This window comes from Carassius auratus, chromosome 34 (assembly GCF_003368295.1).
Source record: "Carassius auratus strain Wakin chromosome 34, ASM336829v1, whole genome shotgun sequence".
NCBI classification, from domain to species: domain Eukaryota; kingdom Metazoa; phylum Chordata; class Actinopteri; order Cypriniformes; family Cyprinidae; genus Carassius; species Carassius auratus.
The window spans coordinates 7,968,091-7,993,613 of NC_039276.1; the positions used below are offsets into that span (position 1 = coordinate 7,968,091).

The following is a 25,523-nucleotide window of genomic DNA, read 5'->3' on the forward strand; positions in this document are numbered from 1 at the left end:
TATGCATTATTTAATCAAATTAAATGTCTTGTTTAATTTTAGCCTATCTGTAGACTGTTTATGGTTTAAGTGATCATACAGATTTATAAGCATTTAAATTAAAAGCTGTTAACAAGGCTTGTATGATTAGAATTTAGTGCTAGAATTATTCAAATAATACTTTCACTGTTGTTTGTTGTGAGCATGCACAGTCCCGTCTTGAAAATATCAGTCCATCATTCTACTACATAAAATCACATCTTCATCTTAAAAAGTGTGATGCTTCTCTGTTATCTTGGTCTCTCTGATGATTTCTTCATGGTGTCTGCACATGTGAGTCTATTTTACAGCTTTTTTTGTTGTTCTGTTTTGCAAGTCAGTGTTCTGTCAGCTGTGCAGGGGTCAGGAGGGTGGAGATTCTCTGGTATCTGTAACGTGTGAGGGTGTTTGCGCCGATTCCTAATTTTACCAGCTGCTTTACACCCTGACACTTCGTCCACCTGTGAGTTGACTGTGATTACCTACTGGCCACTTAAAAGATCTTCAGTTTATTGACAGCACTGTTATAAATATACATTTCAAACATCAGGCCATAATACAGATTCTGTAATCATTCACTCATCCTCATGTTGTTCCAAACCTTTTCCCCATAAACTACTCTGCATATAACAACAAAAGTTATTAGTTACCAGGAGCTGTGAAGCTCCAAAACCCCCCAAAAAGATGATAAAAGCATCCATTTGAGGTCCAAACAAAGGTTTTCTGAAACCATATAATGGAGTGCTTGAAGAATGACGACATTGTGTAGGCCAGTCCCTAAGTTTGCATCCCTCTGGTTCCCTTTACACAAAGCCAATAGGACTTTTTCCATTGGCTTTTGAAGAAAAATAAAGCTCTGTGACCAACAAATGTTTATAAAACTTCCATGTTTTGATCCTCAATGTAATCTTCACAAATGAACACAACTTTTATGTATTATGAAAGTGGCAGAAGTAAAAAGCTAAAGCTATCCTACGGACAAATTACACCACTGTCGAATGACTTCAATGTTACCGCCACTAAGCTTCTGACAAATCTTTTAATCTTTATTTAAAATCTACAAGTTGGAAAATTTGAGTTGGAATAGTATGAAAGTGCACAAGTACAAACTAGTAGAATAGTTTCCCTGTTCTGCATGATGGTGTTTAATATCCCAGATAACCTCTGTAGTCCCATCTAGCCACTTATTAGCTATGGCCTTTTTCAAGACACAAAAAATTATTAATAAAAATGATGACTGTGGCATTACTGATGTGTTTTACATCGCTGTGAAAATATCTTGAGCTTATGGTAAGCACGGACCTTATTAACCAATAACCCATTCAAAAAACCTATTAATGCTAACTCATTTCCAGCTTTTAGGATTCACTGCTTCAGCACTCTATTGTTTCGAGTAGGATATATATAGTATAGAATAGAATAGACCAAAACTGAACATTGTTATACACAGAATAATAGCAGAATTTTTCCCTTTTCCCATCCCTTTTCATGAATGTTTCTAATCTTTGAGACACTGTTCTAAAGATCCCAGTGTTGGGTGTCGTATATTTAAGCTGCACCGGGAATTGCGAGATGATGACATCCAGCACAGCGTAGTAAGAGAATTCCACAGCGAGCGGCGCAGCCTGGCCGAGGGCCAGCGTGGCGTTCAGTGAGAGGCCACGAGCGGGAGTGGACATGTGTGTCGGGGGAACGGAGCGGGCTGATTGCTAAAGATTACCACATGGCTTCTCCTTGCTCAACACATCCAGCTCGTCTTCCAGTGTGTTGGAAAAGAGTCTGTGGCCTGGCAGGGATTCAGCGCTCCACTTTGGATCTCCCTGCTCATCCTATGGAATGCAATGAGACTGATCTTTTTACCCACTCCATTCCTAGCAGGTCTGGTCAGGAGCTGGTAGGCTGTCTGAAAAATCACAACACCCTTGCATCGACTTCTCCGTTTCCAATAACTCCGGAAACAGAAGACTACCCTGGCGAACCGCCGGTGGCCTCTGTGCAATTCAGACTCGGTTTCTGCATCCGATTAGCTCTGACAACAAACACTTGGAATAGTGTGCTATTGTTTCAGCCTGTGACAGTGAGAGGGTAAACTGCGACTCAGAGGCTGTGAAGATGATACAATAACTGTTATAATGATCCAGGCAGCCACTGGGAAGAGGTTCCCATAATGGAGAACTGGATAGCCTGTCAGCAGCCCTTCAGCTAACCCTCTGAGGCCACAGTGTCACACGGTACTTTGATTTAACGCTGGCTGTGGACTTGATAGTAAGCTACACATAATGCCTATCTTGACACACACAGGTTTATATTCTGTCTACTGACTCAGTGGTTCACAAACTTTTCAGGATAAGTACCACCTTTGATCCAAAAATAATAATAATTTCAAAACAGTGCTGGGATTTGTAAAGAATTTATCGATTCCTGATCTGGGTTTTTTATTCATCTTAACAATTCCAGTTCCTTAACAGCTTCATCAATGATTCTTTTAGTAGTTTTAAGGAGTATTTGGGAAAAAAAGAAAGAAATGTAATTCCTTTGACACATGGTGAGATTATTTCAGTAATAAATTGAAAAACACCATTTTATTAGGTTGTCACCAACTTTTTAGAGACGGCATAATTAAAATCCAATAATTGGCCTGAATATTTAACAACGACAATAAACAAATAAAAATAAAAAACTAATTTTCATAAAATACTACTAGAAAAATGCTAAATTTTTCTCTTAAATATCACCAACATATGAACAACCAGTCACTACACTGATTATTAGTAAGTTTAATAATTATTAGTGTGTGTTTGATTCACTAAAAAGAACTGGCTCATTAGAGTCATTTGTTTCGGGAATCAGTTTACACAGATCCACTAACAAGAACTGACTCATTAGAGTCGTCTGTTTCTGAATCAGTCTACATTGTTTGCACTATATATTTTTAATTCAATAAGAACTACTAAGTAACAGTCTCTCACTTGCAAACTGGCTTACACAGGTTGCGCTATATGGTTTTGGATTCGCTAAAAAGAATCAACTTATTGAACTAATTCATTATTAAAGTTAATCGTCAGAGAATTGGAGTTCACTGGTTGCATGTTTTTCTGCTTCACTCGCAAGAACAGAATCATTAGAATCATCCTTTCGAGAATTAAACTACACCGATCACATGTAACGTATAACATAAAATTTTACTTAGTGCATGAATATAAATGTGGTGCATGGACTTTGATTGCTCTTGAATAAATCGGTATATAGATCATACAGTAGAAATAACACTGAAAAATATTAAAATAGCCAAATTGGAAAAAAATAAAATATGTAAAAGAATGAAATACTGTAATAAATACATAAATAAAGGACTATACTGAGTCGTGGGAAACTCCTATGCAGTTTGAGAACCACTGAACTCATTCTGACTGTTATCTACATATAATTCCCAGCACCACAGCTTGTTTCCACGTTCTATGGGTATTCCAACATACTCAGCTGTAACTACACCTCATCTAAAATTCAAATACAGACTTGTAATTTTGGTCAAGTATGATGTTTATTCATGGTCAGCTAATAAAATAGATTTAGGTCTGTCCTCCGCATACTGTGTCTGGAATTTTGCATGAATCACAGGTGGACGTGTGGTTTGGGAACGTTACCCATTCACTGTGTATAGAGTCACAGCTATGGCAAGTCAAATATAACTTAATGTAAACAGTATACATTTCAACTGTTCATTTTTCAGCTGTTCTTTAAAAGGTGAGCCAAAGGAAATGAAAGGGTGCATGCATGAGAGCCAAAAAAATGTGAAGGAGAACAAAGTAGAAATTTTACAGCTTAACAGGCCCCAGAAGACGTTGAATGGCGTTCTTGCCCATCTACTTTCTTTACCCGCACACATGAGCATGACAACTTTTCCCAAATCCATTGGGATCTGGAAATAATATAAAATGCATTGCTGCAATATTAAAACTAACACATATGTTAAGTCTCCAGCATATGTAAAAGATCAACTACTCACTCGAAATAAAACTTGCTATTTCGTCTTGGCAATAGTTGCAGATGACTAATGAGGTCAATCAATCAAACTCTGGCCTTTCTCTGATTTGCCATATGCTATTTAATGGCTTAGTAAAGTCTTTTATATGTGTATAAGAGTGTGTGCGGTTTCATGAGTTTCTTTCATGACATCGCTAAAGACTTAACAATGCCGATAGTTGCATGAGAGAAAAAAACTGTCAAGGACCCCATCCAGACTCATAAACCGGATGTGATGTGATCCTAATTAACCCCAGACACTTGTGAGAGAATGAGGCGGATGTCTGGAGGGGTGTCCGACACCAGCTACTAAAATGCAGGGATTGTCCTGTGTCCTACGGGCCAAAGCCAAGGAGATGGGTTTCAAAGAACATCCTTTGAGAGGGCAAAAGAATGTAAGCAGCTACCACTTCTCACACCTCTGTTTTCTCATCACACTGCCCTCATGTTCAATTCAGAACGACACTAGAAACACGACAAACAAACCTGAAACACAGCTGTCTTTCGCAGCACTTTTAACTGCCATTAAAGTCTCATCAATTCACTTTGAGACACAAGTGTACTTGAGACTTTACTAAGCTATTAAATAGCATATGGCCAGAGTTTTGCCTGACACACAATGTTGACCGAGATATAAAGTCAAGTCTAGTTCTAGTTCAGCTCTTTGAGATTCCAAAGAGTTAAGCCTTTTTTTATTTCACTTGACAATTAATTTAGTTTGCTGAGGATGTAAAAAGAAAATAAGAATAAGAATAATAAATGATTTGATTCGTATTCTCAAGAATATGACAATGATTGGGAAAATGTAAAAATAAATAAATATTTTATGTTTTTGTATCCTAACAGTAGAGGTATTTTCAAAAACTTTTTCTTTGAATGTCATCGCTTTGTCTTGTCCTTGGCTGGTGCATGTGCAGTGCCTTTCAAGGACCCCCTTTATGAGCGTTTGTTAAAATCTCCCGCGGAATTCCAAGGCCTGATTTAGGCAACAGGACAAGAGGGAAATGTGTGAAAATGTGCAGAGCAGCAAGGAAAGGAAGATGAAAGTGACATGGTCGACCCATGCTTCAGAAGCTGATGACCGTAGCCCAAACCAGACTGAATAATCTGAATGCACCATCATTTTTTTTCTTTCTTTTTGAATCCTTTCACTCGCTCTGCCTCTGACTGCTGCCGCTTCTCATTCTACACAATGGGAGATTCACTAAGACCTTTTATTCTTATGCAAATGTTCTCAGCTGGGCATCACATTAAATTTAACACATGCACACTTTTCTGTTTTTCAGGAAAACAAGGCATGCTCTTGCCGCACTTTTTTTTTTTGCCAATCTTTTAAACACACAAAGTGAAATTTGGATAATACCTTAAATTATTTGCAATACTTTTTGTAGATAGTTGCTAGTTACTTGAGCTTGTGTGTCAACAGAAAAAAAAAAAATAAATCTTCTTTGAGAACTAGAAAAAGTATGGCATTCAAAGACAAGACTCTTTTTAAATTTAGAAATAGTTACATTTTTCTAAACCAGAAGTGAATCATTTTAATAACTTTTGGGTCACCAACACTTTTTGTTTTTCACTGCAGAAATGATTGCAATTATTACTTATGCAGTCCAAATCTTAGCCATAATTACATAAATGCAATGTCTATAACTACACATTAGCACTTACTAATTACTTAGTCAGACTGAAGTTTCCTTAGCCTTAAATACAACATAACAGCAGCCTACAACAATAAAAAATTGAGTCGAACAAAACAAAAGTTTGGTTCAGAAAGTAAATCAGATTAATTCAGTAACTGATCGATGAATAGTCTCATTTGTTCGAGAATCAAACCTCACTTGTAGCGTTGTTTGTTTTTAAATCATTAAAAGAGCCGACTCCAGATTTAAGGTTCAGACTATGATTTTGATTCACTTCAAAAGAACCGGTTCAAGTAGTTGGCAAACTACAGTAGGTTACATGCTTAAGATTCAGCGAAGGTGTCGGCGTTAAATAGAATTGTAGAAAACTAAACGAATCTTTAAGAACCGGAACCCGTCAGAAGAATCTGAATCAGAAACGGAATCACTAAATTCCTTGCGATTCCCATCCCTATCTGGGGCACTTGACAAAAGTTCGAGATTGCTCAAGTCAATAAATATATAGTGCGAAGTAAACTGCCTAATCATCTTCTCAGTATGGGTATATATTGTAGATTATGACACATACCGCATGTCGATGTAGCGACATTTAAAACAATGTTAATGAAATGTAAGCTCATTAAATCTGCATGCACACTGTATTTGCTAATTTAAGAGTAGCTAAATCATAACGGAATACACATTTAACGTTACCTGTTTTGATGCTGTAAAGTTCGTCAGTTGCTCAGTTGTCCAGCGTGCATCCGAAAAACAATGTAACTGTACTTACAACAAAAATGCTAAAGTGCCTTGGATTCTGTCACTAAACTCCATTAGCGAATTATTTTGCTTTGCAAAAGCAAATGTTCAAGGAAAAACTACATCATTCGCGGACGACGAAGCGCTAGTTGCATCTCGCAAACTTTGACGATCCATCATATACGCGACTTCAAAATACTACTCGAACATTTAAAAGTATTTTTAAACACGGCTGAAAATACCCCAAGCAAGTTTGTTGAATCGTAAGTTGTATGTGCGATGGGAGATCTGTTGGCGTGATTTGTTTTCAATCCGATCTGCCCTCCTCTATCTCCACTTCTCCCCCCAGTTCTTTGAGTTTTGGGCCACTCTCTTCACCAGATGGGCCGGGTTACATCAATCCAGAGGTAGTTGAAGCTTAAGAGGACTTCGCTTTCAAGTTTCACTGGAGATTTGCCAAACCTTTGCATAAGAATAATTTGAATGTTTTCTAGTGTCTCAATGAGCAGTTAAAGGTTTGTTGAAATAACGTTTTTCTTTTCTTTTCTTTTATTTTCTTTTCTTTTCTTTTCATGCAACTTTATATAGCCTACCTCATGTGTTATTAACTCATAATTTACACTGTTAAAATATTATCTCAACATTTTTCCTATTTCACTTTCCCACTCAAAATTTCCCAATCATTATTAATATATTTTTTTATTAAAATGGTCTAAAAGGGAAATTAACTGTATTATGACTGATTATTATTATTTTTTTTTTATTTTTAATGGAAGAAAACAACAATGGAAATTTCAGACTGTTAGTGTCTGTGTTTATTGAAAATTATTGGAATTAATTTACCTGGATAAATTATAGGGATATAGCTTCTCTCAAATAAATAAATTAATGAATTAGCTAAAATTCTTAAATGTGCAAAAAAACAAAACAAAAAAAAACAACAACATTGCTTTCTTGTTTGTGGTTGATGAAACAAACAAACAACAACAACAACAACAACAAAACCTTAAACCAGCCTTAGATAGTTTGTTGGTCATCTGGTTCAAGATGGTCTCCCAACTAAGCCATGCTGACCTCGGGTGGTTTATCTGGAGGTCAGCTGGTTTCCAACCACTATAAAACCCACCAGTCTGCTTTAAGATTTTTTTCAGTAATAATGTATTTTCCCAAACGATATACACAATACAACGACACCTAGTGGAAAGTGGAGAAGGTTTGTTTGTTGGATTGGCTCAATTGTGTTTTTCCCACCAGGATTACCAAATATTTACAAATGTATAAAATTACTCAAATTAATAAATAGATTGGAAAAATAGCCTACTCGCAACTACTTAAAAAATAATTCAGCCACTACATTTTAAAAATAATTCCAAAACATCTATGGATTACAAACAATTCTGTATTAATGTAATCTTAATTATAGTTTAAACTAATTTTTAACCTCCTGCCAATCTCACTTCTCACTGAGAATATAATGCTAAAAAAATATTGTACATAAAGTAAAGGAATAATAATAATAATAATAAACAGCTAAATCAAGCTATTATTTTAACAAATATTGTAGGCTTATCACAAGTAATTTTTTTGCATATATATTTTTCTGGAAGTATATTACATACTTCTTAAAGACATTAAATGAGACATTTAGTTGGAGGCAAAGCTGAGTAGACAGACATAAGTGCAGCTTTGAAAATATATATATATTTTAAAAGTTGATTCCCTAATTAGTGTAAAATGAACCCTTTTACATCAAACAGGTCCCTTGAATTGATATATATATATATATCAATTCAAGAGACATGTTTGATGTATAAGGGTTAATTTCACATTAGTATTAGTATATATTTTTAAATATGAATGTATAAAGATTCCATGATATGCCTTATAAAACTTATCAAGACATAACAAAGGCCTTCTGAAATTCATGCAGACTGGCTTTTGAAAAGTTTCATCCCTAAAGGGGATCTCTAACCTTCTTAAAATGTCTGTTCCTGACTCACATAGCCCCAGGCATCTTGCTTTCTAAACATGACACGTCATTCAGGCATGCGTCAAATATTATCTTCAGCAAAAGGTAAAGACATAGTTTTTGCATGTTGTACATTTATTTCTGAACTTTTGAATGCATGCTAATATAAAATATAAGATATAAGATACTCCATCTGGATGCGTGCAGTGGATTCACATCTGTAGAGTACATTCACCTTTTCTCAGACTGCTCCAATATATCTACAGTGGATGTCTGTTGTAAAAACAACCAAATGGAGATTACGCCATCTAGTGGTACACAGTCTAGCTCAAATTCAGTCCAGATGCTCTTATATTTACATTTACATTTATTCATTTAGCAGATGCTTTTATCCAAACCGACTTACAAATGAGGACAGTGGAAGCAATCAAAAACAACAAAAAGAGCAATGATATATAAGAGCTATAACAAGTCTCAGTTAGCTTAACACAGTACATAATAAATAAAAAAGAAAACAGAATAGAAAAAGAATAGAGAAAGCTAGTGTTAGAGGTATTTTATATATATATATATATATATATATATATATATATATATATATATATATATATATATATATATATATATATATATACATACACACACACTCACACACACACACACACACACATACACAATTGCATAATAAAGGAAAAAAATAGAATAGAATACATAAACAAAAGATTATGACCTCTCTTTTTTTGTTTATTTAATTGTGACGTTAGTATTGAAGGTCTGTCAACTTTACTCTGAAAATGTTCACAAGATGATTACGTCAATTCATCTCCTTGTCGCTAGGAGGCGTCAAATATGAACAAGAATGCTGCTAGCCCAGGTTTAATTGACCTCAAGGTTAACATTCAAAACAAAAGTCTTAAATACCACAAAACAAATATGTAAATGGCCTATTTTTATCATATTTTTATTTTTTGCAATTTTAATTGTATTATTTTATTTTAAAACATTGTTTTTTAATTTGTTTTCAGAAGATCCAGTTTTATATTTAAAAAATTGAAACCCCATATGTGCCACATGAATAGTTATGTCTGTGTGTGCTATTATGCTTCACAAAGGTTTCAATATATCTAGTGGTTTTAAATATATGGAAAATTTAGAGTCACAAACTGGGATAATGGAAAATAATTTATGTTTTGTGTTCTCATTCTATGTTTTAACTGAATTCCGATCTGTTAAGGTATTTTGTATTTGAAAGCTCTTATTAAGACAACACTATTACGATACTATTTACTTTACCCTTGTCTTTTCAAAGAGTGCCATGTAAATATTTAATAATAATAATAATAAAAACATTTCATTCACTTTTTTGAACTACAAATTTGGCTTTTAAGTAGTATTTTAAACAATTTGTTTTAGTAGTGCTCTTTTGTTTGTGTCAGTTTAGATTTATTTTAGAAATTGGCATTGTTATCTTTTTAATGTGAATAAGTGGTTGAATGCATGTTGAGGTTGGTCATGCTGGTGGATTATTGAGATGGAGGCCCATCATGTCTAGACTTTCTTTGAAACCCAAATGAATACCCATCATTTTACAGCCCTAGCGATGTTATCACAAAGCAAGTCTAACATTTTCATGCTAAAGATTCCATGAAACTAACGGAAGGGCCATTCAGGAGGTGGTGATTGGGCTGGTTTGTCGTGGGAAGGGTTATTTTGTTTTGACCAGTGTTGCCACTTCAAAGAACAGGAAAATCGGAGGGTTACTGTGCCCTCCACTGACTCATGCCCATGGTTTAGATTGTGACTTCCCCTATTTTAGGCAAATTAGATGTCGCCATCTTTATGAATGTCAAAAGATAGTTCAATAGTTCTTTTTAAAGGGATAGCTATACCCCAAAATGAAAATTCTCTTATAATTTACTTGCCCTGCTCTCATTACAAACCTTTATGACTTATTTTCTTCAAAGAAGATATTTTGACAAATGTCTCAGTGGTTTATTTTTGCCCATACAATGAAAGTCAGTTATGTTAGTCTGCATTTTTTATGTTGTTTATACAGAAGAACGTTGATTTTTAATTTTTATTTTCTCTGTGTGCTGTAACAGTTGTATATGGCTAAAATGAAAATAAAAGTCACTTTGTCTTGACTTCATTATATAAACAGGTATGGATTGACATGAGGGAGAGTAAATGGAGTGAATTGTCCCTTCAAAGCAGATTTTGCTGACACTAATTGTGATCTCCAACCTACAGTAGTTAGAGACAGAAAAGAGCATTCTCTAACAGTTGTAAATTCTATTTCTGTTGGTTTGTTCATTCATATTAAATCTGTTCTGACTACTTTTTATTTCTATGTCATTCTTAAGGTAAGAATAATAAGCCAAACAATAATTTCACTGCATGTTGTACTATGTATGGTATAGTCAGAGTGGTCTTTTGTTGTTATGGGCCAGATTTGGCCATTTTTTTATTTTATGTTGCTTCTACGGAGGACCATTGTTATATTTTATTAAATGGAAAGCCTTGGTTCTTGATTGTTGATTCAGTTTTGATATTTGGGAGGCAAATGAACATGAGCTTGTAGGGGCAAAGTTTAAGCAAGACTAAATCATTGGAGAAGCATGACTCACGTCACCAGAGAGAAGTCTTTCACAGTAAGATCCAGTTATGACATTTTGATTAGACAAGGTCACAAATAAATAAATTAATAAATATATTTGAAACATATTCACAGATTAAGTGAGATCTTGCTGATTTTAGGCACAATATCTGATGTCTATACCTTGTTTTTCTGACAGTCCACTGATGTCTTATCTGGTCTGAGGGCCGAAATGAGTGTGGGGCTGTATACATGGCTGTTCTCTGACCCTAGATGCTATCTAGTGTGCTAAATATGTTTGGACCAGGCAGGCGACACTCATCTGTGACTCATAAACGACTCTTTCCTCCATGTCGTGCTAGCAGTGCCTGTGCCAGAGCACCCGACCCGACTATAATATCCTCTCTGCTAATGACAAACTTACGCTTCCAGAGAGAAAAAAAATTAAAGGCCTCTGAAGTGGGACGGTGACCTGGAAAAATGCCTCCGGTTTTCCCGTAATGTGTGGTTCTGTGTGGTTTGACCTGCTTTTTAGTTTAATGATAGAGATGTTGTATCACTAGTTTGAGATGCTGAATGAAGAGAGTGCCATGGTTTGGGAAGCCGAAAATGAAAAGCTGGCCACTAGAGGGCAGGAGTGAACTTTTGATTGCAGTATTGTTCATGTACTGCTTGCCACATATTTAAAGGGCTAGTTCACTCAAAAATTTAAATTCTGTTATTAATTAATTGCACTGATGTCGTTCCAAACCGGTAAGACTTTTGTTGTATCTTCGTAACACAAATTAAGATATTTTTGATGAAATCCGAGAGCTTTCTGACCCTGCATAGACAGCAGCACAACTGAAACGTTTTATGGCCCAGAAAGGTAGCAAGGACATTGATAAAATAGTCCATATGGCATTATTGGTTCAGCTATAATGTTATGAGGCAACGAGAATACTTTTGTGTGAAAAAGAAAAAAGAAAATATTAATAACACATTTATTCAACAATTTCTTTATCTTTAGTAATTTTTTTAAACGTACCTACATTTTCTGTCTGATTCTGATTTTCTAAGGTTGTTTTTGTATGCTTAACACAATACAAAGTCATATTTTTTGCATGCGTACTGTATACTAGGTTCAGATGAGGTGCTGTTCTGCTATATATAGATTACTAAATTGTTCTGTTAATGGAAGTGGTGGCAGAGAGAGGAGAAATCAGATTGGAATGTGATGTAGACCAAATTCAAAACCACATTTCACAATTCTTATGCATCATAAGCATGCACTGAATTTGTATCTGATTTCTAATGGCAAAGGTCTCAAACACCAAATGCAGTGCAATCACACCTGAATCATTCTTGCATTCAAAAGCAGCTGCACAGAAAAGAACACAGGTGTCTTGAGGTGTATTTTAAAAGCAAACAAAGTGAAGCCTATTTATTTATTTATTTATTTATATATAAAAAAGCTGTTAAGATCAATTTTACAGTAATTTTAGATGTTATGTTGCAGTGGTAACACCGTAAAAATTGCATATGACTTCACACAAAAAGCGGAAAAACTGCTATTATGCTTTTTCACTTTTTCAACTTTAATTAGTCTGTGATGTTGCTGTTTGAGCATAAAATAGATCTGCAAAGTTACAAAGCTCAAAGTCCAATTCAAAAGGAGATATTTTATTTAACAGAAATCACTTTTCAAAAACTACAATGAATGACTCCTTTGGACTACAACGCATATTTTCTGGGATTTGTGATGTCACAAATTTCGATGAATGGGACGAGACCTGAATGAGCTGCACCAGAGAAGGCAACGAGTGTTGTTATCACTATCTCGGAGATATGCTATCTTTCCCAAGGCAGATGAATTTAGAGTGATTACAATCATCCAGGTTTAAATCACCCTGAAACTGATTTGATTTTGATGCAATATTTAGACTGAAGCTCGCAGGCGCTTTATAATAATGTACAATATGTGAAAAATAATATGCTTTTCAAACAACCTAGTATGAGAGCCTGTTCTAGTACACCCCCAAAACAAAATCAAGACTTTGTAAAAGAGCATAAAAGGGCCACTTGTTTCACAAAGATCTCTAACAAAATAACATCTTGTGTGAATTGCCATTGAGTGTATGCCTTTGCAAATTATGCTAAGACTGTGATTAGTTTACCGCATGTTATCTTATATATTTCCAAGAAGGCGTTTAGATATTTATGGGTGTATGTGTTTGTGTACATGGATTCACACACATTTAATGTATCGTGTGACCTTGTTTAAGTGCTGACACCGAGAAGAATCACCCAGCAACTTTACCACAGTATTTTTAGAAAATCCAGTGAGCAAACAAATTGCATGGTGACCTTCTTTCACCTCTCCATGTTCGAGCCTGACAGGTGTGTAACTTATAGCACGGTCTCCTCCACCCTTCTGATTACATGCCCCGGACCCCCTCTACCCCCACATTCTAGTTTGTGAGAACCTCTGTCGTGGGAGGAGTTCACCCCTGACCCCCATTTCTCCTTGAACTCCACACTTTTTGTGTGTTAAATTGTGCCATGTCCCTCGTGCTGGTGTATCCTACTCCATTTTACAAGGATGAGAGAAAGACCAAGCCCTTACTTTTTAGCACAAACAGCTTTTTTCCTGTGACATTCCAATGATACTGTGGTTGTTAACAGGTGGTCTGAACAGCTGTGTGTCCTAAAAGATAGCACAGAAATAGCCTTTGGTGCGATCTATTCAAGGAGATGTCCCGTTGTTTTATCACTGAAATCTGGTTATGATCAAGTTCTTTAACTAAGTTTACTAATTAATGACGGAATGTAGGGGTGCTGCTTTTTTACACTTTAGGCTTTCCAAAAAAAATAAGAAAATAAACCTTGAAAAAATAAGAACATGTCTGAAATGTATGTATTCACATACACAATCTAAAGAATCTGATAAGCTGATAATTTTTTTTGTAATTGCCAATATTTCAATTCTGTAGTAGTTGGCAGAAATAACTAAACTAAAATAAATGAATGAATAAATATTTTACTAAAGAATATATTTAACAGTGTTATTACATTATTATATATATTTTTTAAAATGGAGACTAAAGGAACATTTTTCTCAAATAAATGACCTCTCTCTATATATACTGTAGATTGTGATTAATATAAATCTTATTTCTGAAACAAATATTATTTTATATATTAATATAATTACTAATTATATATTAATAAAAATGTTTTTATTTTGTGATTTTAAAAAAACTCATATATATAGTATCTACATATCACATGTCCCAGGTCAGGAAAAAAAAATATTCCAGAGGGTTTTCCAGAGGGTGACCCTCACAGTAACTTTATTCTTGAGTTGAAATGCTTGATGTAATGAATATTTACTGCAGATATTTCTTTCCATGTCTTCAGTCACCTCTTTTCTTGGCATCTAACATCTAGCTGTAACTTAACATTGTTTCTGTGTTGTGTTGTCTAAAGCTGAATGAATCGTGATGCTCATGGTTCACTTCTCAGTGTTGGTGGTACTGTCAAAAGGTGACCTGACAGGAATGTGTCTGATGTGATGATAAATGCTGAAGTTTCGTGAGTCACTCTCTGGGCATAGTGTTTTGAATGCTCTCTTATCTCTTTCATTCCCAAACACCAGGGAGAGTTCCAAGGGACCTCGGGTGAGGCCACATTTTGAGATGAGTTTGGTTTGAGATATGCATCTTGCGCGCATAAAAAGAGGAAACCCTCCTGCCGGCCAGACGCTTGGGTGAGGCTTTCCAAACCCTTGACATCACGTTCATGCTTCTGCATTACGCAAGGATGTGCCTGATAATGATAGAGAGTGTAACTGTGTTATTTAAGGAACTAAGTGAGAACAGCCACACTTTTCTAGCTGTATTGTCAATAATCAGTGTGTTTGTGTACAATTTTGGTGGAAGATTCTTTAATGTTCAACAGCTTTGTTTTGCATATTATAAATTGAGATCACTTAACCAAGTCCCCCAAGCTAAGGTTAAGATACAATGGTGTGTGAATCTCATTTGGGATCATGTAAGCTTCATCTGAGTTATTTGATTCCTCCTGGGAGCGCCGCAGGAAGAGGAGGTCAGAGGTTGTTAGGTTGCCCTGTTGTGCTTTTGTAACCCTTCCATTGCTTCACTGTTAGAGGAATGAATGAACTCTTCACTACTTGCCTTTGCATACATGCATTGTGGCTTCTTTGATGTCCTTTTGCCGAAGGGTAAGGACAATTGTTCTTTTGGCAGGTAGGCTTGATAAAATTTCAGAGCTTCTTTTTTTAATGAGCACTTCAACAAATGTTGATGGTTGGCCCATAACCAAGCAAATAACTTCTCATGTTACCTCTGTGGTTTTGTGGGCATTTGATGGACAACGAAGCAATTACATGAAAAAAGAATTGCATGTTTACTGGATTAAAAAAAGATTATTTACTCAGCTTTTGCATTTCTTTTGGAGTCAAGGTGCATGATGTGAAAACAACCAGCTGATTGCATCTTGGTTCTGACTGTTTGCTTTCGATGTTATCTGACTATTTCCATGCCAATCTGCCTACACACTGAGATTCTCAGGGATGCCGTTTTGCTGCATTGTCTCACAGTCCAGCAACTCTGTGTACATCCCACCTACTCGATTTTCTTTTAAGATCTTTTCTCATCTCATACCTGTTTTCCCTAATCAGTCAACATTCCTTTTCCCAACATGTCATTTCAACTATCTTCAGAGTAGCCTGTAGTGTTTTTTCTTTAACCGAATTGGCACATCACCAATAGATATCACGTCTTACACTCCTTTTGCATTTACTGTATGTTAATATTTAGGGAATTGTTTTCTATGGATTGTAATACATTAGTAATATATTGCACATTCTTAATGCTTTTACAAACCTGCAGCTTTTTGCTTCACATGATGGACTGGAGTTGTGTAGATTACTTGAAGTTGTGGATTATTGTTATGTTTATATGATACATTTTAATGCAGCCACTGGTGAGCAAGTGATGTAATGCTAAATTTCTCTAGATATGTTCTCATAATCTACACAACTCCAGTCCATCTTGTGAAGCGAAAAGCTACAGGTTTGTCATAAATTCATGAAGACATTGTTAACTTCAAAAGTGAGAGTCCTCTATCCAAGTTGTCTCATCTGAAACAGGAGAAAAAACCTGAACAGATCAAGCACCGTTTACTAGCGCAAACAGTTGTTTGAATTCTCATTCTAATGGCACCCATTCACTAAATTTCTCCAAATCTATTATGATGAAGAAACATCTTGGATGGCATAAGAACATTTTTTTGGGGTGAACTATTCCTTGAATGTATTTCTCTGGTCCTACTGTGCATTATTCATCAAATCACATTTTTCCGAAAAGAAAGAAAGAAAGATAAACTAGCACAAGAGAGATTGTTGGCTTATCTTGACAAGTAGCCAAAAAGCTATTGGCTAAAGATTCTGTATATAATGCAGCTTTTCTGAAAACATAATAGTTAATGGTAATGTTAAAGAGGGTACAGCAAAAAAATTAATAAAATAAAACTAAATTGGAAAAAAAAAGGTTAACCCTTGATTATGTCAAGATGCCCTCAAGGATGAGCTTGATCTTCAGCCTCCATGTTCTGGTCGAAAGGCCTCCTAAAAAGTTGATGCTAGGTATATTCCCCGTCCTCCACGAGCAACTGCAAACAAAAAATGAGCTGATGGTTACTTATCAGAATGTCTCTTATCAGAATGTTAAAGCTTACTTTTCTAAGCAGTGAAAATGCATCACTGCAACAGGTTTATTTAAAGATAATTTTTCTTGGTGCACCTTAAAAATAAATAATGTGTAGGTTTAAATAGTAATTCAGTTGTTTGGATTGTTAGGTACTATGCTTTGTAAAATAAAATAATTTTTTAAAAGATTTTAATTTGGCACCCAACAGTTAAGCAAAAAGGGAAATTCAGTCTTGCTGTAAAAACCTGGAGACTAAAAACTAAACAAAGCAAAAATGGCAATAATAGGGATAGCACTGCTTTTATGCCCATTTGACTTATTGTTCTATAAATGTAATCTGCTTGTGTGTTCTGATATGAAAACATGGTGTTCACTGTGTTTTTATTTAATCCTTTTGCCTGTCTGGAACATTTCCTTCCCAATAAATCTGACTTACCACCCAACCGCACAAAGCCTTTGGAAAAAATAAATAAATAAATAAATTTAAAAAACACAGGAAAACATAAAACCCTTAAGTGAACAAACAAGTATAAATAGGAAAAAAATCAGCTCTCTCTCCTGGATTACAGTTTCTAGCGTCTACTTTTCCCTCTAGCGGATCACAGGTCATTGTCTGGCTGATGTTTTGTGACCTCAGTGTGGGGTTGTGTTTGGATTAAGCCTGTGCTTCTGAAATGGGGGCAGATGGAGTAAGTGTCCCATCCTGGTGATGTTAGTTTTGTGTTGCCTAGGCTGCTGTGCTCATAGAGACAGTCTAGACTCCGGTAGCGTTTTAATAAGATTTGCTGTGATTAAGGTAGTGCTCATAATAAAGGCAGCAAACTGACCAACCTTAGACACCAAAACAACTTTAATCACTTTTCTTTTCAACCATACAGATATACAAGCATGCAGCCAAAAAAATAAAAAAATGTATTTGGTCAAGCTACACAATATGTCTCACTGCCATTTGAAAGTGAAGGCATTATATATTTCACAATGTTTGAAAGTAAGAAGGTAATTCAAGGCTTCTGCCAGCCATTGCTATGGGCCCAGGTGGACAGCAGTGGTGTGAGGTGTTAAGTGACATCCAGCAATGAGAGGAATGACTGCAGCTGGTGGGCTTTAAGACAAGCACGAGGCCCCAGGACATTCTCAGATGGACTGACCTGTCTACAGCCCAAGTTTATGACAGGTATGCTGAAATAGCCTACCCAGAATTCTTGGCTCTGCCCTCTAGTAGATTATAGGAAAAAGCCTGCAGACAGTGTTCACACTGTATCAGAGACTTATGAATATGATTATTGTGAGTAGCATGACATTTCAATTTCTAAATCGCACTAAAGTATAGTTTTATGTTGTGTTCACAATTGCTTTGATTTATCGATCTGAATCAGAGTTTAAAATTGAACCATGCTGGGCAATTTGGTCAATTATTATTATTATTATTTTATGTTTTATTGTATGTAATTGTTTAGGGTTTTCTATTGAGGAATTTGACCTTGTGGTGAATGGGCGTGTTAACTATGCACCTGTTTGTTAACGTTTGTCTGTTATCAATAAAATCAATGTAATTTAAAATGCTACAACTGAAATTAGGCATCACAACATTACAAAGAAAGAATATTAGTTTAAGATTTGCAATTTAAGATTAACTTTAAATTAGCATTAAATGATAACAAATGTGACCTGAATACAGATAAACCTTAAATATCAGCTGCTAAACAATATAAAGTGCATCACTACTGATACCACACGGAACAAATGAACCAAACTGTAATTTCAAATGGACTGACCATAAATTTGAATTTAAAATTGAAAGCTTAGTGAAAATTGACCTTTTCAAGAATTCCACAACAGAGAGCATTTCTGAAATGTCCATGTATGCTCTACCTGGCCTCAATAAAAAACAAACAGGGAGTGTGCATTGCAGGTTGAGTTCACCACAAAGCATCCAGAGATCAAGTTGCTCATTGATCTATAGCCCTGTGAGCACTGTACCGTGCAGTGTAAGTTATTCAAATAGCAGAGGATCATGACTTGTTGGTAGTCTGAGCCACGAGCAACATTGTAAGCCAGAGAGACACTTTCTTCAATCTGATCCAAGCGGTGAAGGATCCTTCATTGCTTAACAAAAGGCAAATTCAGCACCTAAATACTGTCAGAGAAGAAGGGTTATTTGGCAATGTTTCTCAACAATGTACTGTAACTCATTGGTTTGTTTGTTTGATATACATAAGCCTATATAATTTTTAATTTCTTTTAAAAAAAGAAAAATAAGGTTGATTTTGATTTCCTGTTGATGTACCAAGATCTACCATACTGGATCATCAGCCAATGAGAAAATAAAACAGAAAAAGTACCACAACATTGACTTCTATAAAATGAATTAAGTTGTATAATTATTTACTATTTTTAAATGACAACAAAAGGATTCTATCATTTTTATGGATTCCAAATCATGCCTTCAAGCGATGGGTTCTCTATAAACTGATCATCTTACACTGACTTAATGTCTACTAAAGTGGATCATCAACAGAATCAGTTCATCAGGATTATCTTCTGCTGGGTTCGGAAATGAGCGAGCTGATGCAGCTGCAAAGGAGACTTTAATCATGAAGTAAATTAACGTTAAATTCCTCCATCAGATATCAGACCTATTATTAATCGCTATATAATCAATAAATGGCAAAAAGAGTGGAATAAGTGCTCAAATACTAAATTACATACACCTCAAACAGCTTTGTAATCTTACCTAAAATCAGATTTGATCAAATGTCGTACAGGTCATACAAGACTGACTCATGCATTTTTGCTTAAAGGTGAAGACCCAACTCTGTTCATGTTTTACATGACCCCCCTTTCTATTAAAAATTATTTGACAACATTCCTGGTTTTAATACAAGTAGAAAGCTCTTTTATGAAGTTAGTTCTCTTTAGGTCTTATTTAGTAAGATATTAGAATTTTTATCATATCAATTAAAAAAACATATATTGTATAATATCACTTGCTGTGTTTAATTGTTTGCTTGGTTTTATTGTCTTTATGTGATAATTGCCTGTTTGTAATTGAGTTTTTGTCATGAAAATAGCCCCAGATGCTTACATGGCATTAAATAAAAGTATATTACTGCTACTACTACTACTATTTTTAAATATAACATTAATTTGCAAAATAACTTTCCACAGCGCTGGTCATTAACCTTTGTATAGCTTGTGTTGGATATTTCAAACTATTGATGCAAGTATTAAACTTTAATTTTCAAGTGGCGTTTTGGAGAACTGTTGACATTGTTGTATCTCTTCATCACCTGCTATCTATTAGCGCTATTGCTGATAGTGAGAAAAAAAAGGCCTTTGCTGTGGATTGTGCTTTCAGTATTGGTGGATATCAATTCGCAGATAGCTTTGTACGTTTCTGTTTCTTAAAACATATTGTCAATTATTTTTCAAATTCTTTGTGTTGCTGACTATCATAAAGACTTCATGTGAGCTGTGACCGCTTGCATGTTTCATACTTTTAATCCTTTGTGTTTACCTCGGAAAGATTTAAATCATTTTTTGCACATTGCATCACTTAAGTATTGCTTTCATATACAAATAGTGAGTCAATAAAGCGTATTATTGTGTCTACATCTCTTGTGTTTATTGACAAAAAGGCTTGGAGGCCTAAGTGACTAGAACATTCTTGAGTTTCTTCATAACATGTTCTTGGCTCGTCTTGAAGTAATTTTCCTCCCCCTTCTATAAAAAGAACTGTGCACTGGATGTGTGCTTATCCAACAAACAGTAAACGCATCTACCCCATTTCATAATCATTTCATTATTACTTTGCTTGCACTGCAGTCCATAAATCTGATTTGTATTGTCTCTACCTCTCAACCTAAAAACAATCTCTTAGTGTAATCAGTAAGTTACATGCTGATTCCCTTATTTACTGTTTGGCTTAAATATGCTTCCTATTTGCAAATACTTTGAGGCTAGCTCTTCTCCTTTAAGGAGATATCTGGTTACCTCAGGTAGACTACATCTAAGTATGCTTTGTTTTGGTTCGGCATGTGGGTGACACACTTACGCGGGACTCACACCCTGCTTTAGGCTGTGTAGGTGTTAAGTCGAGAAATGTGGTGATTATGCGGTGATGACCTCTGGCAGCCGAGGTGGTGTGAGACAAACAATGTGGCACATGCTATTTTGGCTAAGCTTTTAGCAGCTGTAAATATCAACTTGCTTAAAATTTTTTTGATTTGATATGTTTTCTGTGAGGGATGGAGAATCTCTTAATGATCTTCCAGCATGACATCTAGATACAATGATATAACCCTCACCTGAGTATAGTAAGTGTTGTGGCCTTGTGGTATCCATCTTTGGAGTCTGTATGGTGATGGAAGGATCCAGACCGAAGGATTTGACCCTATGAGCAGACCTGGATGACATCCATGTTATTGTACCAAATGCCATCTGCCCTATTTGTTCTTGGCCCAGACTCCAAAAGTCCTCGGCTCTTGGTACACATCCAGCCAGACCCAATATGCTATTTGAATCAAATTTATGGTAGAGTCACAGAGAAACAGATCTGTTTCATAAGATATATGCATTTGCATCCAGCTATTATTAGGGAATGAAATTCATCATCATGGATGTTGCACTACATGGATGAGGTGTTGGAAACGTTTACTGAAACTTTTAAAAACATACGTTTAGAGACTGTTTTGTCTACTATGCTACACTTCTGTGTAATTCTACAGTTTGTCAGAGCCATCAGGACTAAAGTATTTCTGCAATCGTGGCTGAGCTGTAAACAGGCTCTTCGTAACGTGTGCAGCATTGAAAGGGCTGCGTTCAGGCACGAGAAATGAATACTCGCCTAATATTCGGCAATCAGAAAGTCATGCTCCCAAAATAAAAGAAAACGCTGTGCTAACACGCTGCTTGTCAAGAGCTCATTAAAGCCGAGAGGCGTTTGTAATGCAGCAGAGACATAGTAAATCACTCTATCCCCTAAAGCCCTGTTAGAAAGCAAGCCTTTTTTAGCCATGTTTGCCCTCTTACGAGTTAATGTGCCACACCTCTAACCCACTGCTGTCAGACCTGCTGCCACATTACCTCTGAAAGCAGCTATTTAGAACAGAAGGACACATTCAGCTCACTTTCCTTTCTCTCTTAGAGACAACAGACATATATATGCACACAGATTTATACTGTGGCATGAATTTTATAAGACAACACGTTTCTGAACAAATAAATGGAGACAGGTATGATCAACTCTCCTCATCTGATCTGAATCAAAAAGCATAAACAAACATGGAGACTGACTGCTTTCTTGTTCAAATGAAATGCTGCTCTAGGCGCCCCTCGAGGCCCCCGCTGTCTGTTTTTGCGAGAGGTAAATGCCCCCCATTCAGCAGCCCAGTTAATGTTAATAGACGTTATTTAAACAACTGTTAAACAGCGGATTAAGTTGGATTTGGCTCAAGCAGGCTTGGGGGAGTTGTGTTTTCCCTCTGTGTATGTTTACACAAACACATATGCATGTAGGGTGACACACTATGAAGGTATACAAGAGCTTAGGGTGTCAAAAGTCAGGATGTGCTACATCGGGTCACCCAAACACATATCGTGGAGGGAAAGGTGCCACACGACATGCTTAGTGTGTTCTGCTGCGTCATCCATTCCTGAATCCTGTTTATTAAACTGTTTGGCTTGAGATATAAGAGTCAGCTCACGAGGACATTCCCCTCATGAAACCTGTAACATATATTGCTCTCAGCCAGTTTCCTAATTATTGTAATCCAATTTTTAGGACTAATTGTAAGAATATAATTTTAATTTTTTATTTTGTATAATTTTCTGATCAGAAATCAGATATATTCCAGAATCTTTAGATTTTGCCTGAAGAAAAAAATAAAAATAAAGAAAATAATTACATTCGAAACAAATGGTATCAGATACTAATATCCGAATGGCATGCAAACAAATTGGAAATATTCTCAGAAGTGACTTCACATTTTTGAGAGAATTTTTTTATTCTTTCTTTTTTTTTTTTTAGCAATTAATTTTTAGGTAATATATGAAGTCAGTTTTCCTCAAGTTCACACAAGTGCCCTAGCTAAGTAACCACAGGTGTAGTACATTCATTAGGTTTGACAACCAGAACATGTCCAAATACTTTTTTAAATCTGAATTTTGAAAAAATACCTGGGTTTCTGTTCTGGCTTGGTCTGTTGTTTGTATTGTGTGTGTGTATATAACACACACATACAAGTATGTTAACGTATCTATACATATCCATATTTTTTTAAGTTAGAAATACTGTATAAACACACTATTACATAATGTTATTTACATACATACGTTTATTTCAACATTTTTATTTGCTTGTGCTATTTTTATTTTGAAGTTTGCTTCTGTTATCTTTATTTGAAAAAAAAAAATCCATTTGGCTTAATGTTTTGTTCAATGCAATGACAATAATCTGAAAGTATTGCTTATATATATATATATATATATATATATATATATATATATATATATATATATATATATATATATATATATATATATATATATACATATAAAGAGGAGTGGATCAAAATCCCTTCCTGAAATGTGTGTAAACCTGGTGACCAGCTACGAAAAAAAAAAAAAAAAAAAAATCTTACCTCTGTGATTGCCAACAAGGGTAACTCTCATGTTTTTCTTGGGGATCAAATACTTATTTAACTCACTGAAAAGCAAATCAGTTTCAAACCTTTATATAATGTGTTTTTTTTTCCTGTCTCTATACATAATATACCTAATATAAAAATAACAGACCCTTCATTTCTTTGTAAGTGGTCAAACTTAGAAAATCAGCAGGTGATCAAAGTAATATTTTCCCCATATATATATATATATATATATATATATATATATATATATATATATATATATATATATATATATATATATATATATATATATATATTTACATTATCTCACCTTTAGTGATGGGGTGAATGTGTCAACATGTCGATATGCATCTAGAGAGCTGTGACAGGTTATATGTGCATTATCTAATTTGTATGTGCATTATTGACTCTTCTATCTCTACTGTTGTCTGATCCTGTATAAAAGTTTTAGCCCAGTAGTGTAAAAGTTATTGCTTTCCCTTTAAAGGCAAAACCAAATTGCAAAATTAATTTTCCCTTAATCCCAGTTTACTAAAATAATGACACCACTTGCTACCTGTATGTGTTTGACAGCAGTTGATTTGTGCACACTTTTCTATATAAGCTAATTACCTCACTTCCACTTGCAAGTAGACTGTGCTCTCATTCCCAGACGGACTGTTGTGGCTGAGAGTGAGATGGTGTAGACTTATCTCTCTCTCTCTCTCGCTGACTGGAAAGTGATTTAGGTGAGACAGTTTTAAAGTTGCCTGTCTAGGCCACCTCGTCACGAGACTCTTGGAAATTCAGCCCCCCCCCCCCCCCCACCATTTCCTTTCCACTGTGTAATTACAAGGCAGACGCCAGTCAAGGGAATGCTGTGATGTCATCACACTCACTATTGATTACGTATATGTGGCCCTGGACCACAAAAGCAGTCTTAAGTGTCAATTTTTTCCCGAAATTGAGATTTATACATCATCTGAAAGTTAACTAAATAAGCTTTCCATTGATGTATGGTTTATTATAGGATCGGACAATATTTTGGCTGAGATACAACTATTTGAAAGTCTGGAATCTGAGGAAGCATAAAAATCGAAATACTAAGAAAATCACCTTTGAAATTGTCCAAATGCATTCTTAGCAATGCATATTACTCATCAAAAATGATGTTTTTATATATTCACCGTAGGCAATTTACAAAATATCTTCTCGGAAAATAATTTTTACTTAATATCCTAATGATTTTTGTCATAACAGAAAAATTTACAATTTTTACCATACAATGTTTTTTTTTTTTTTTTTTTTGGCTATTGCTAAAAATATACCTCAGTGACTTAAGACTGGTTTTGTGGTCCAAGGTCACATATTATCTTGACATTCTGGGTTCATCTACATACAGGGAATGCTAAATCTATGAATTCGTGTTTTTTTTTTTTTTTTGGTTTATTGTTTTTAGCTCGCAAAAAGGCTAGCATTTGTGTTCTCATTATGTAACTGGTACAATATTTTTGCAACAACAATTGTGCAATAATTCTTCTTTTATTTATTATAAAATTATAATAGAAGGATGAACTGAAGGTTATTAATTGAATTCTAATACCTGTTGTTTTGGGTTGTGTTTTGAATGAACTGAAACCGGGTGGTAATGAGAAGTGAGTGGGGGTGGTGTGGACAGCTGGCCCGTCTGATCCCCTGAGTCTGCTCCTAAATTGGTTTTAGCAGCAATAATAAAGCTGATTATCTCTCTGCTTCCAAGTCCCACTAACCCTGACACCTGGGCAGCTGGGGCCCTGGTACGCCTGCCTGGCCTGAGCTCACCCGCTGCAGCCTCTCCGCTTCCCTCCTCTTCTCTCTGCTCTTATCAGTCTTAGCAGCTGCCGTCGAGCTTTCATTGATGCCTCTTGCAACGTTTAAGGGCGGTACCTGATGCTTTAGTGTGTTTATATTAGGACAGTCATTCAATTAAATTTTGATTGAAATTCATGTTATGCTAATGAATTAATTTACATATATAGAATTCAATATATTGTTTTCATATCACTGGACATAAACATATCAGTTGCCCACAGCAATCCTTTTTGCAATTGAGTTTATTAGTCTGTTTGATGTAGCAGCAAATATTTTTGCTTCCTGTGAGATATAGCTTGTGATGTAATTTGTAAATTAAAAGCATCTGCTAAATGAATAAATTTGAAT

General features: G+C 35.4%; 1 protein-coding gene across 2 annotated transcripts in view; it reads right to left on the reverse strand.

Moving 5' to 3' along the window:
• The window catches only part of LOC113053064 (zinc finger protein GLI2-like), a 66,961-nt gene extending 60,175 nt beyond the window's left edge, over positions 1-6,786 (reverse strand). For both annotated transcript variants that reach the window (XM_026217722.1, XM_026217721.1), the window contains exon 1: positions 6,375-6,786. The gene's annotated coding sequence lies outside the window, so the exon portion shown is untranslated. The remainder of the gene's footprint in view (positions 1-6,374) is intronic.
• Between the last annotated feature and the right edge of the window lie 18,737 nt (positions 6,787-25,523).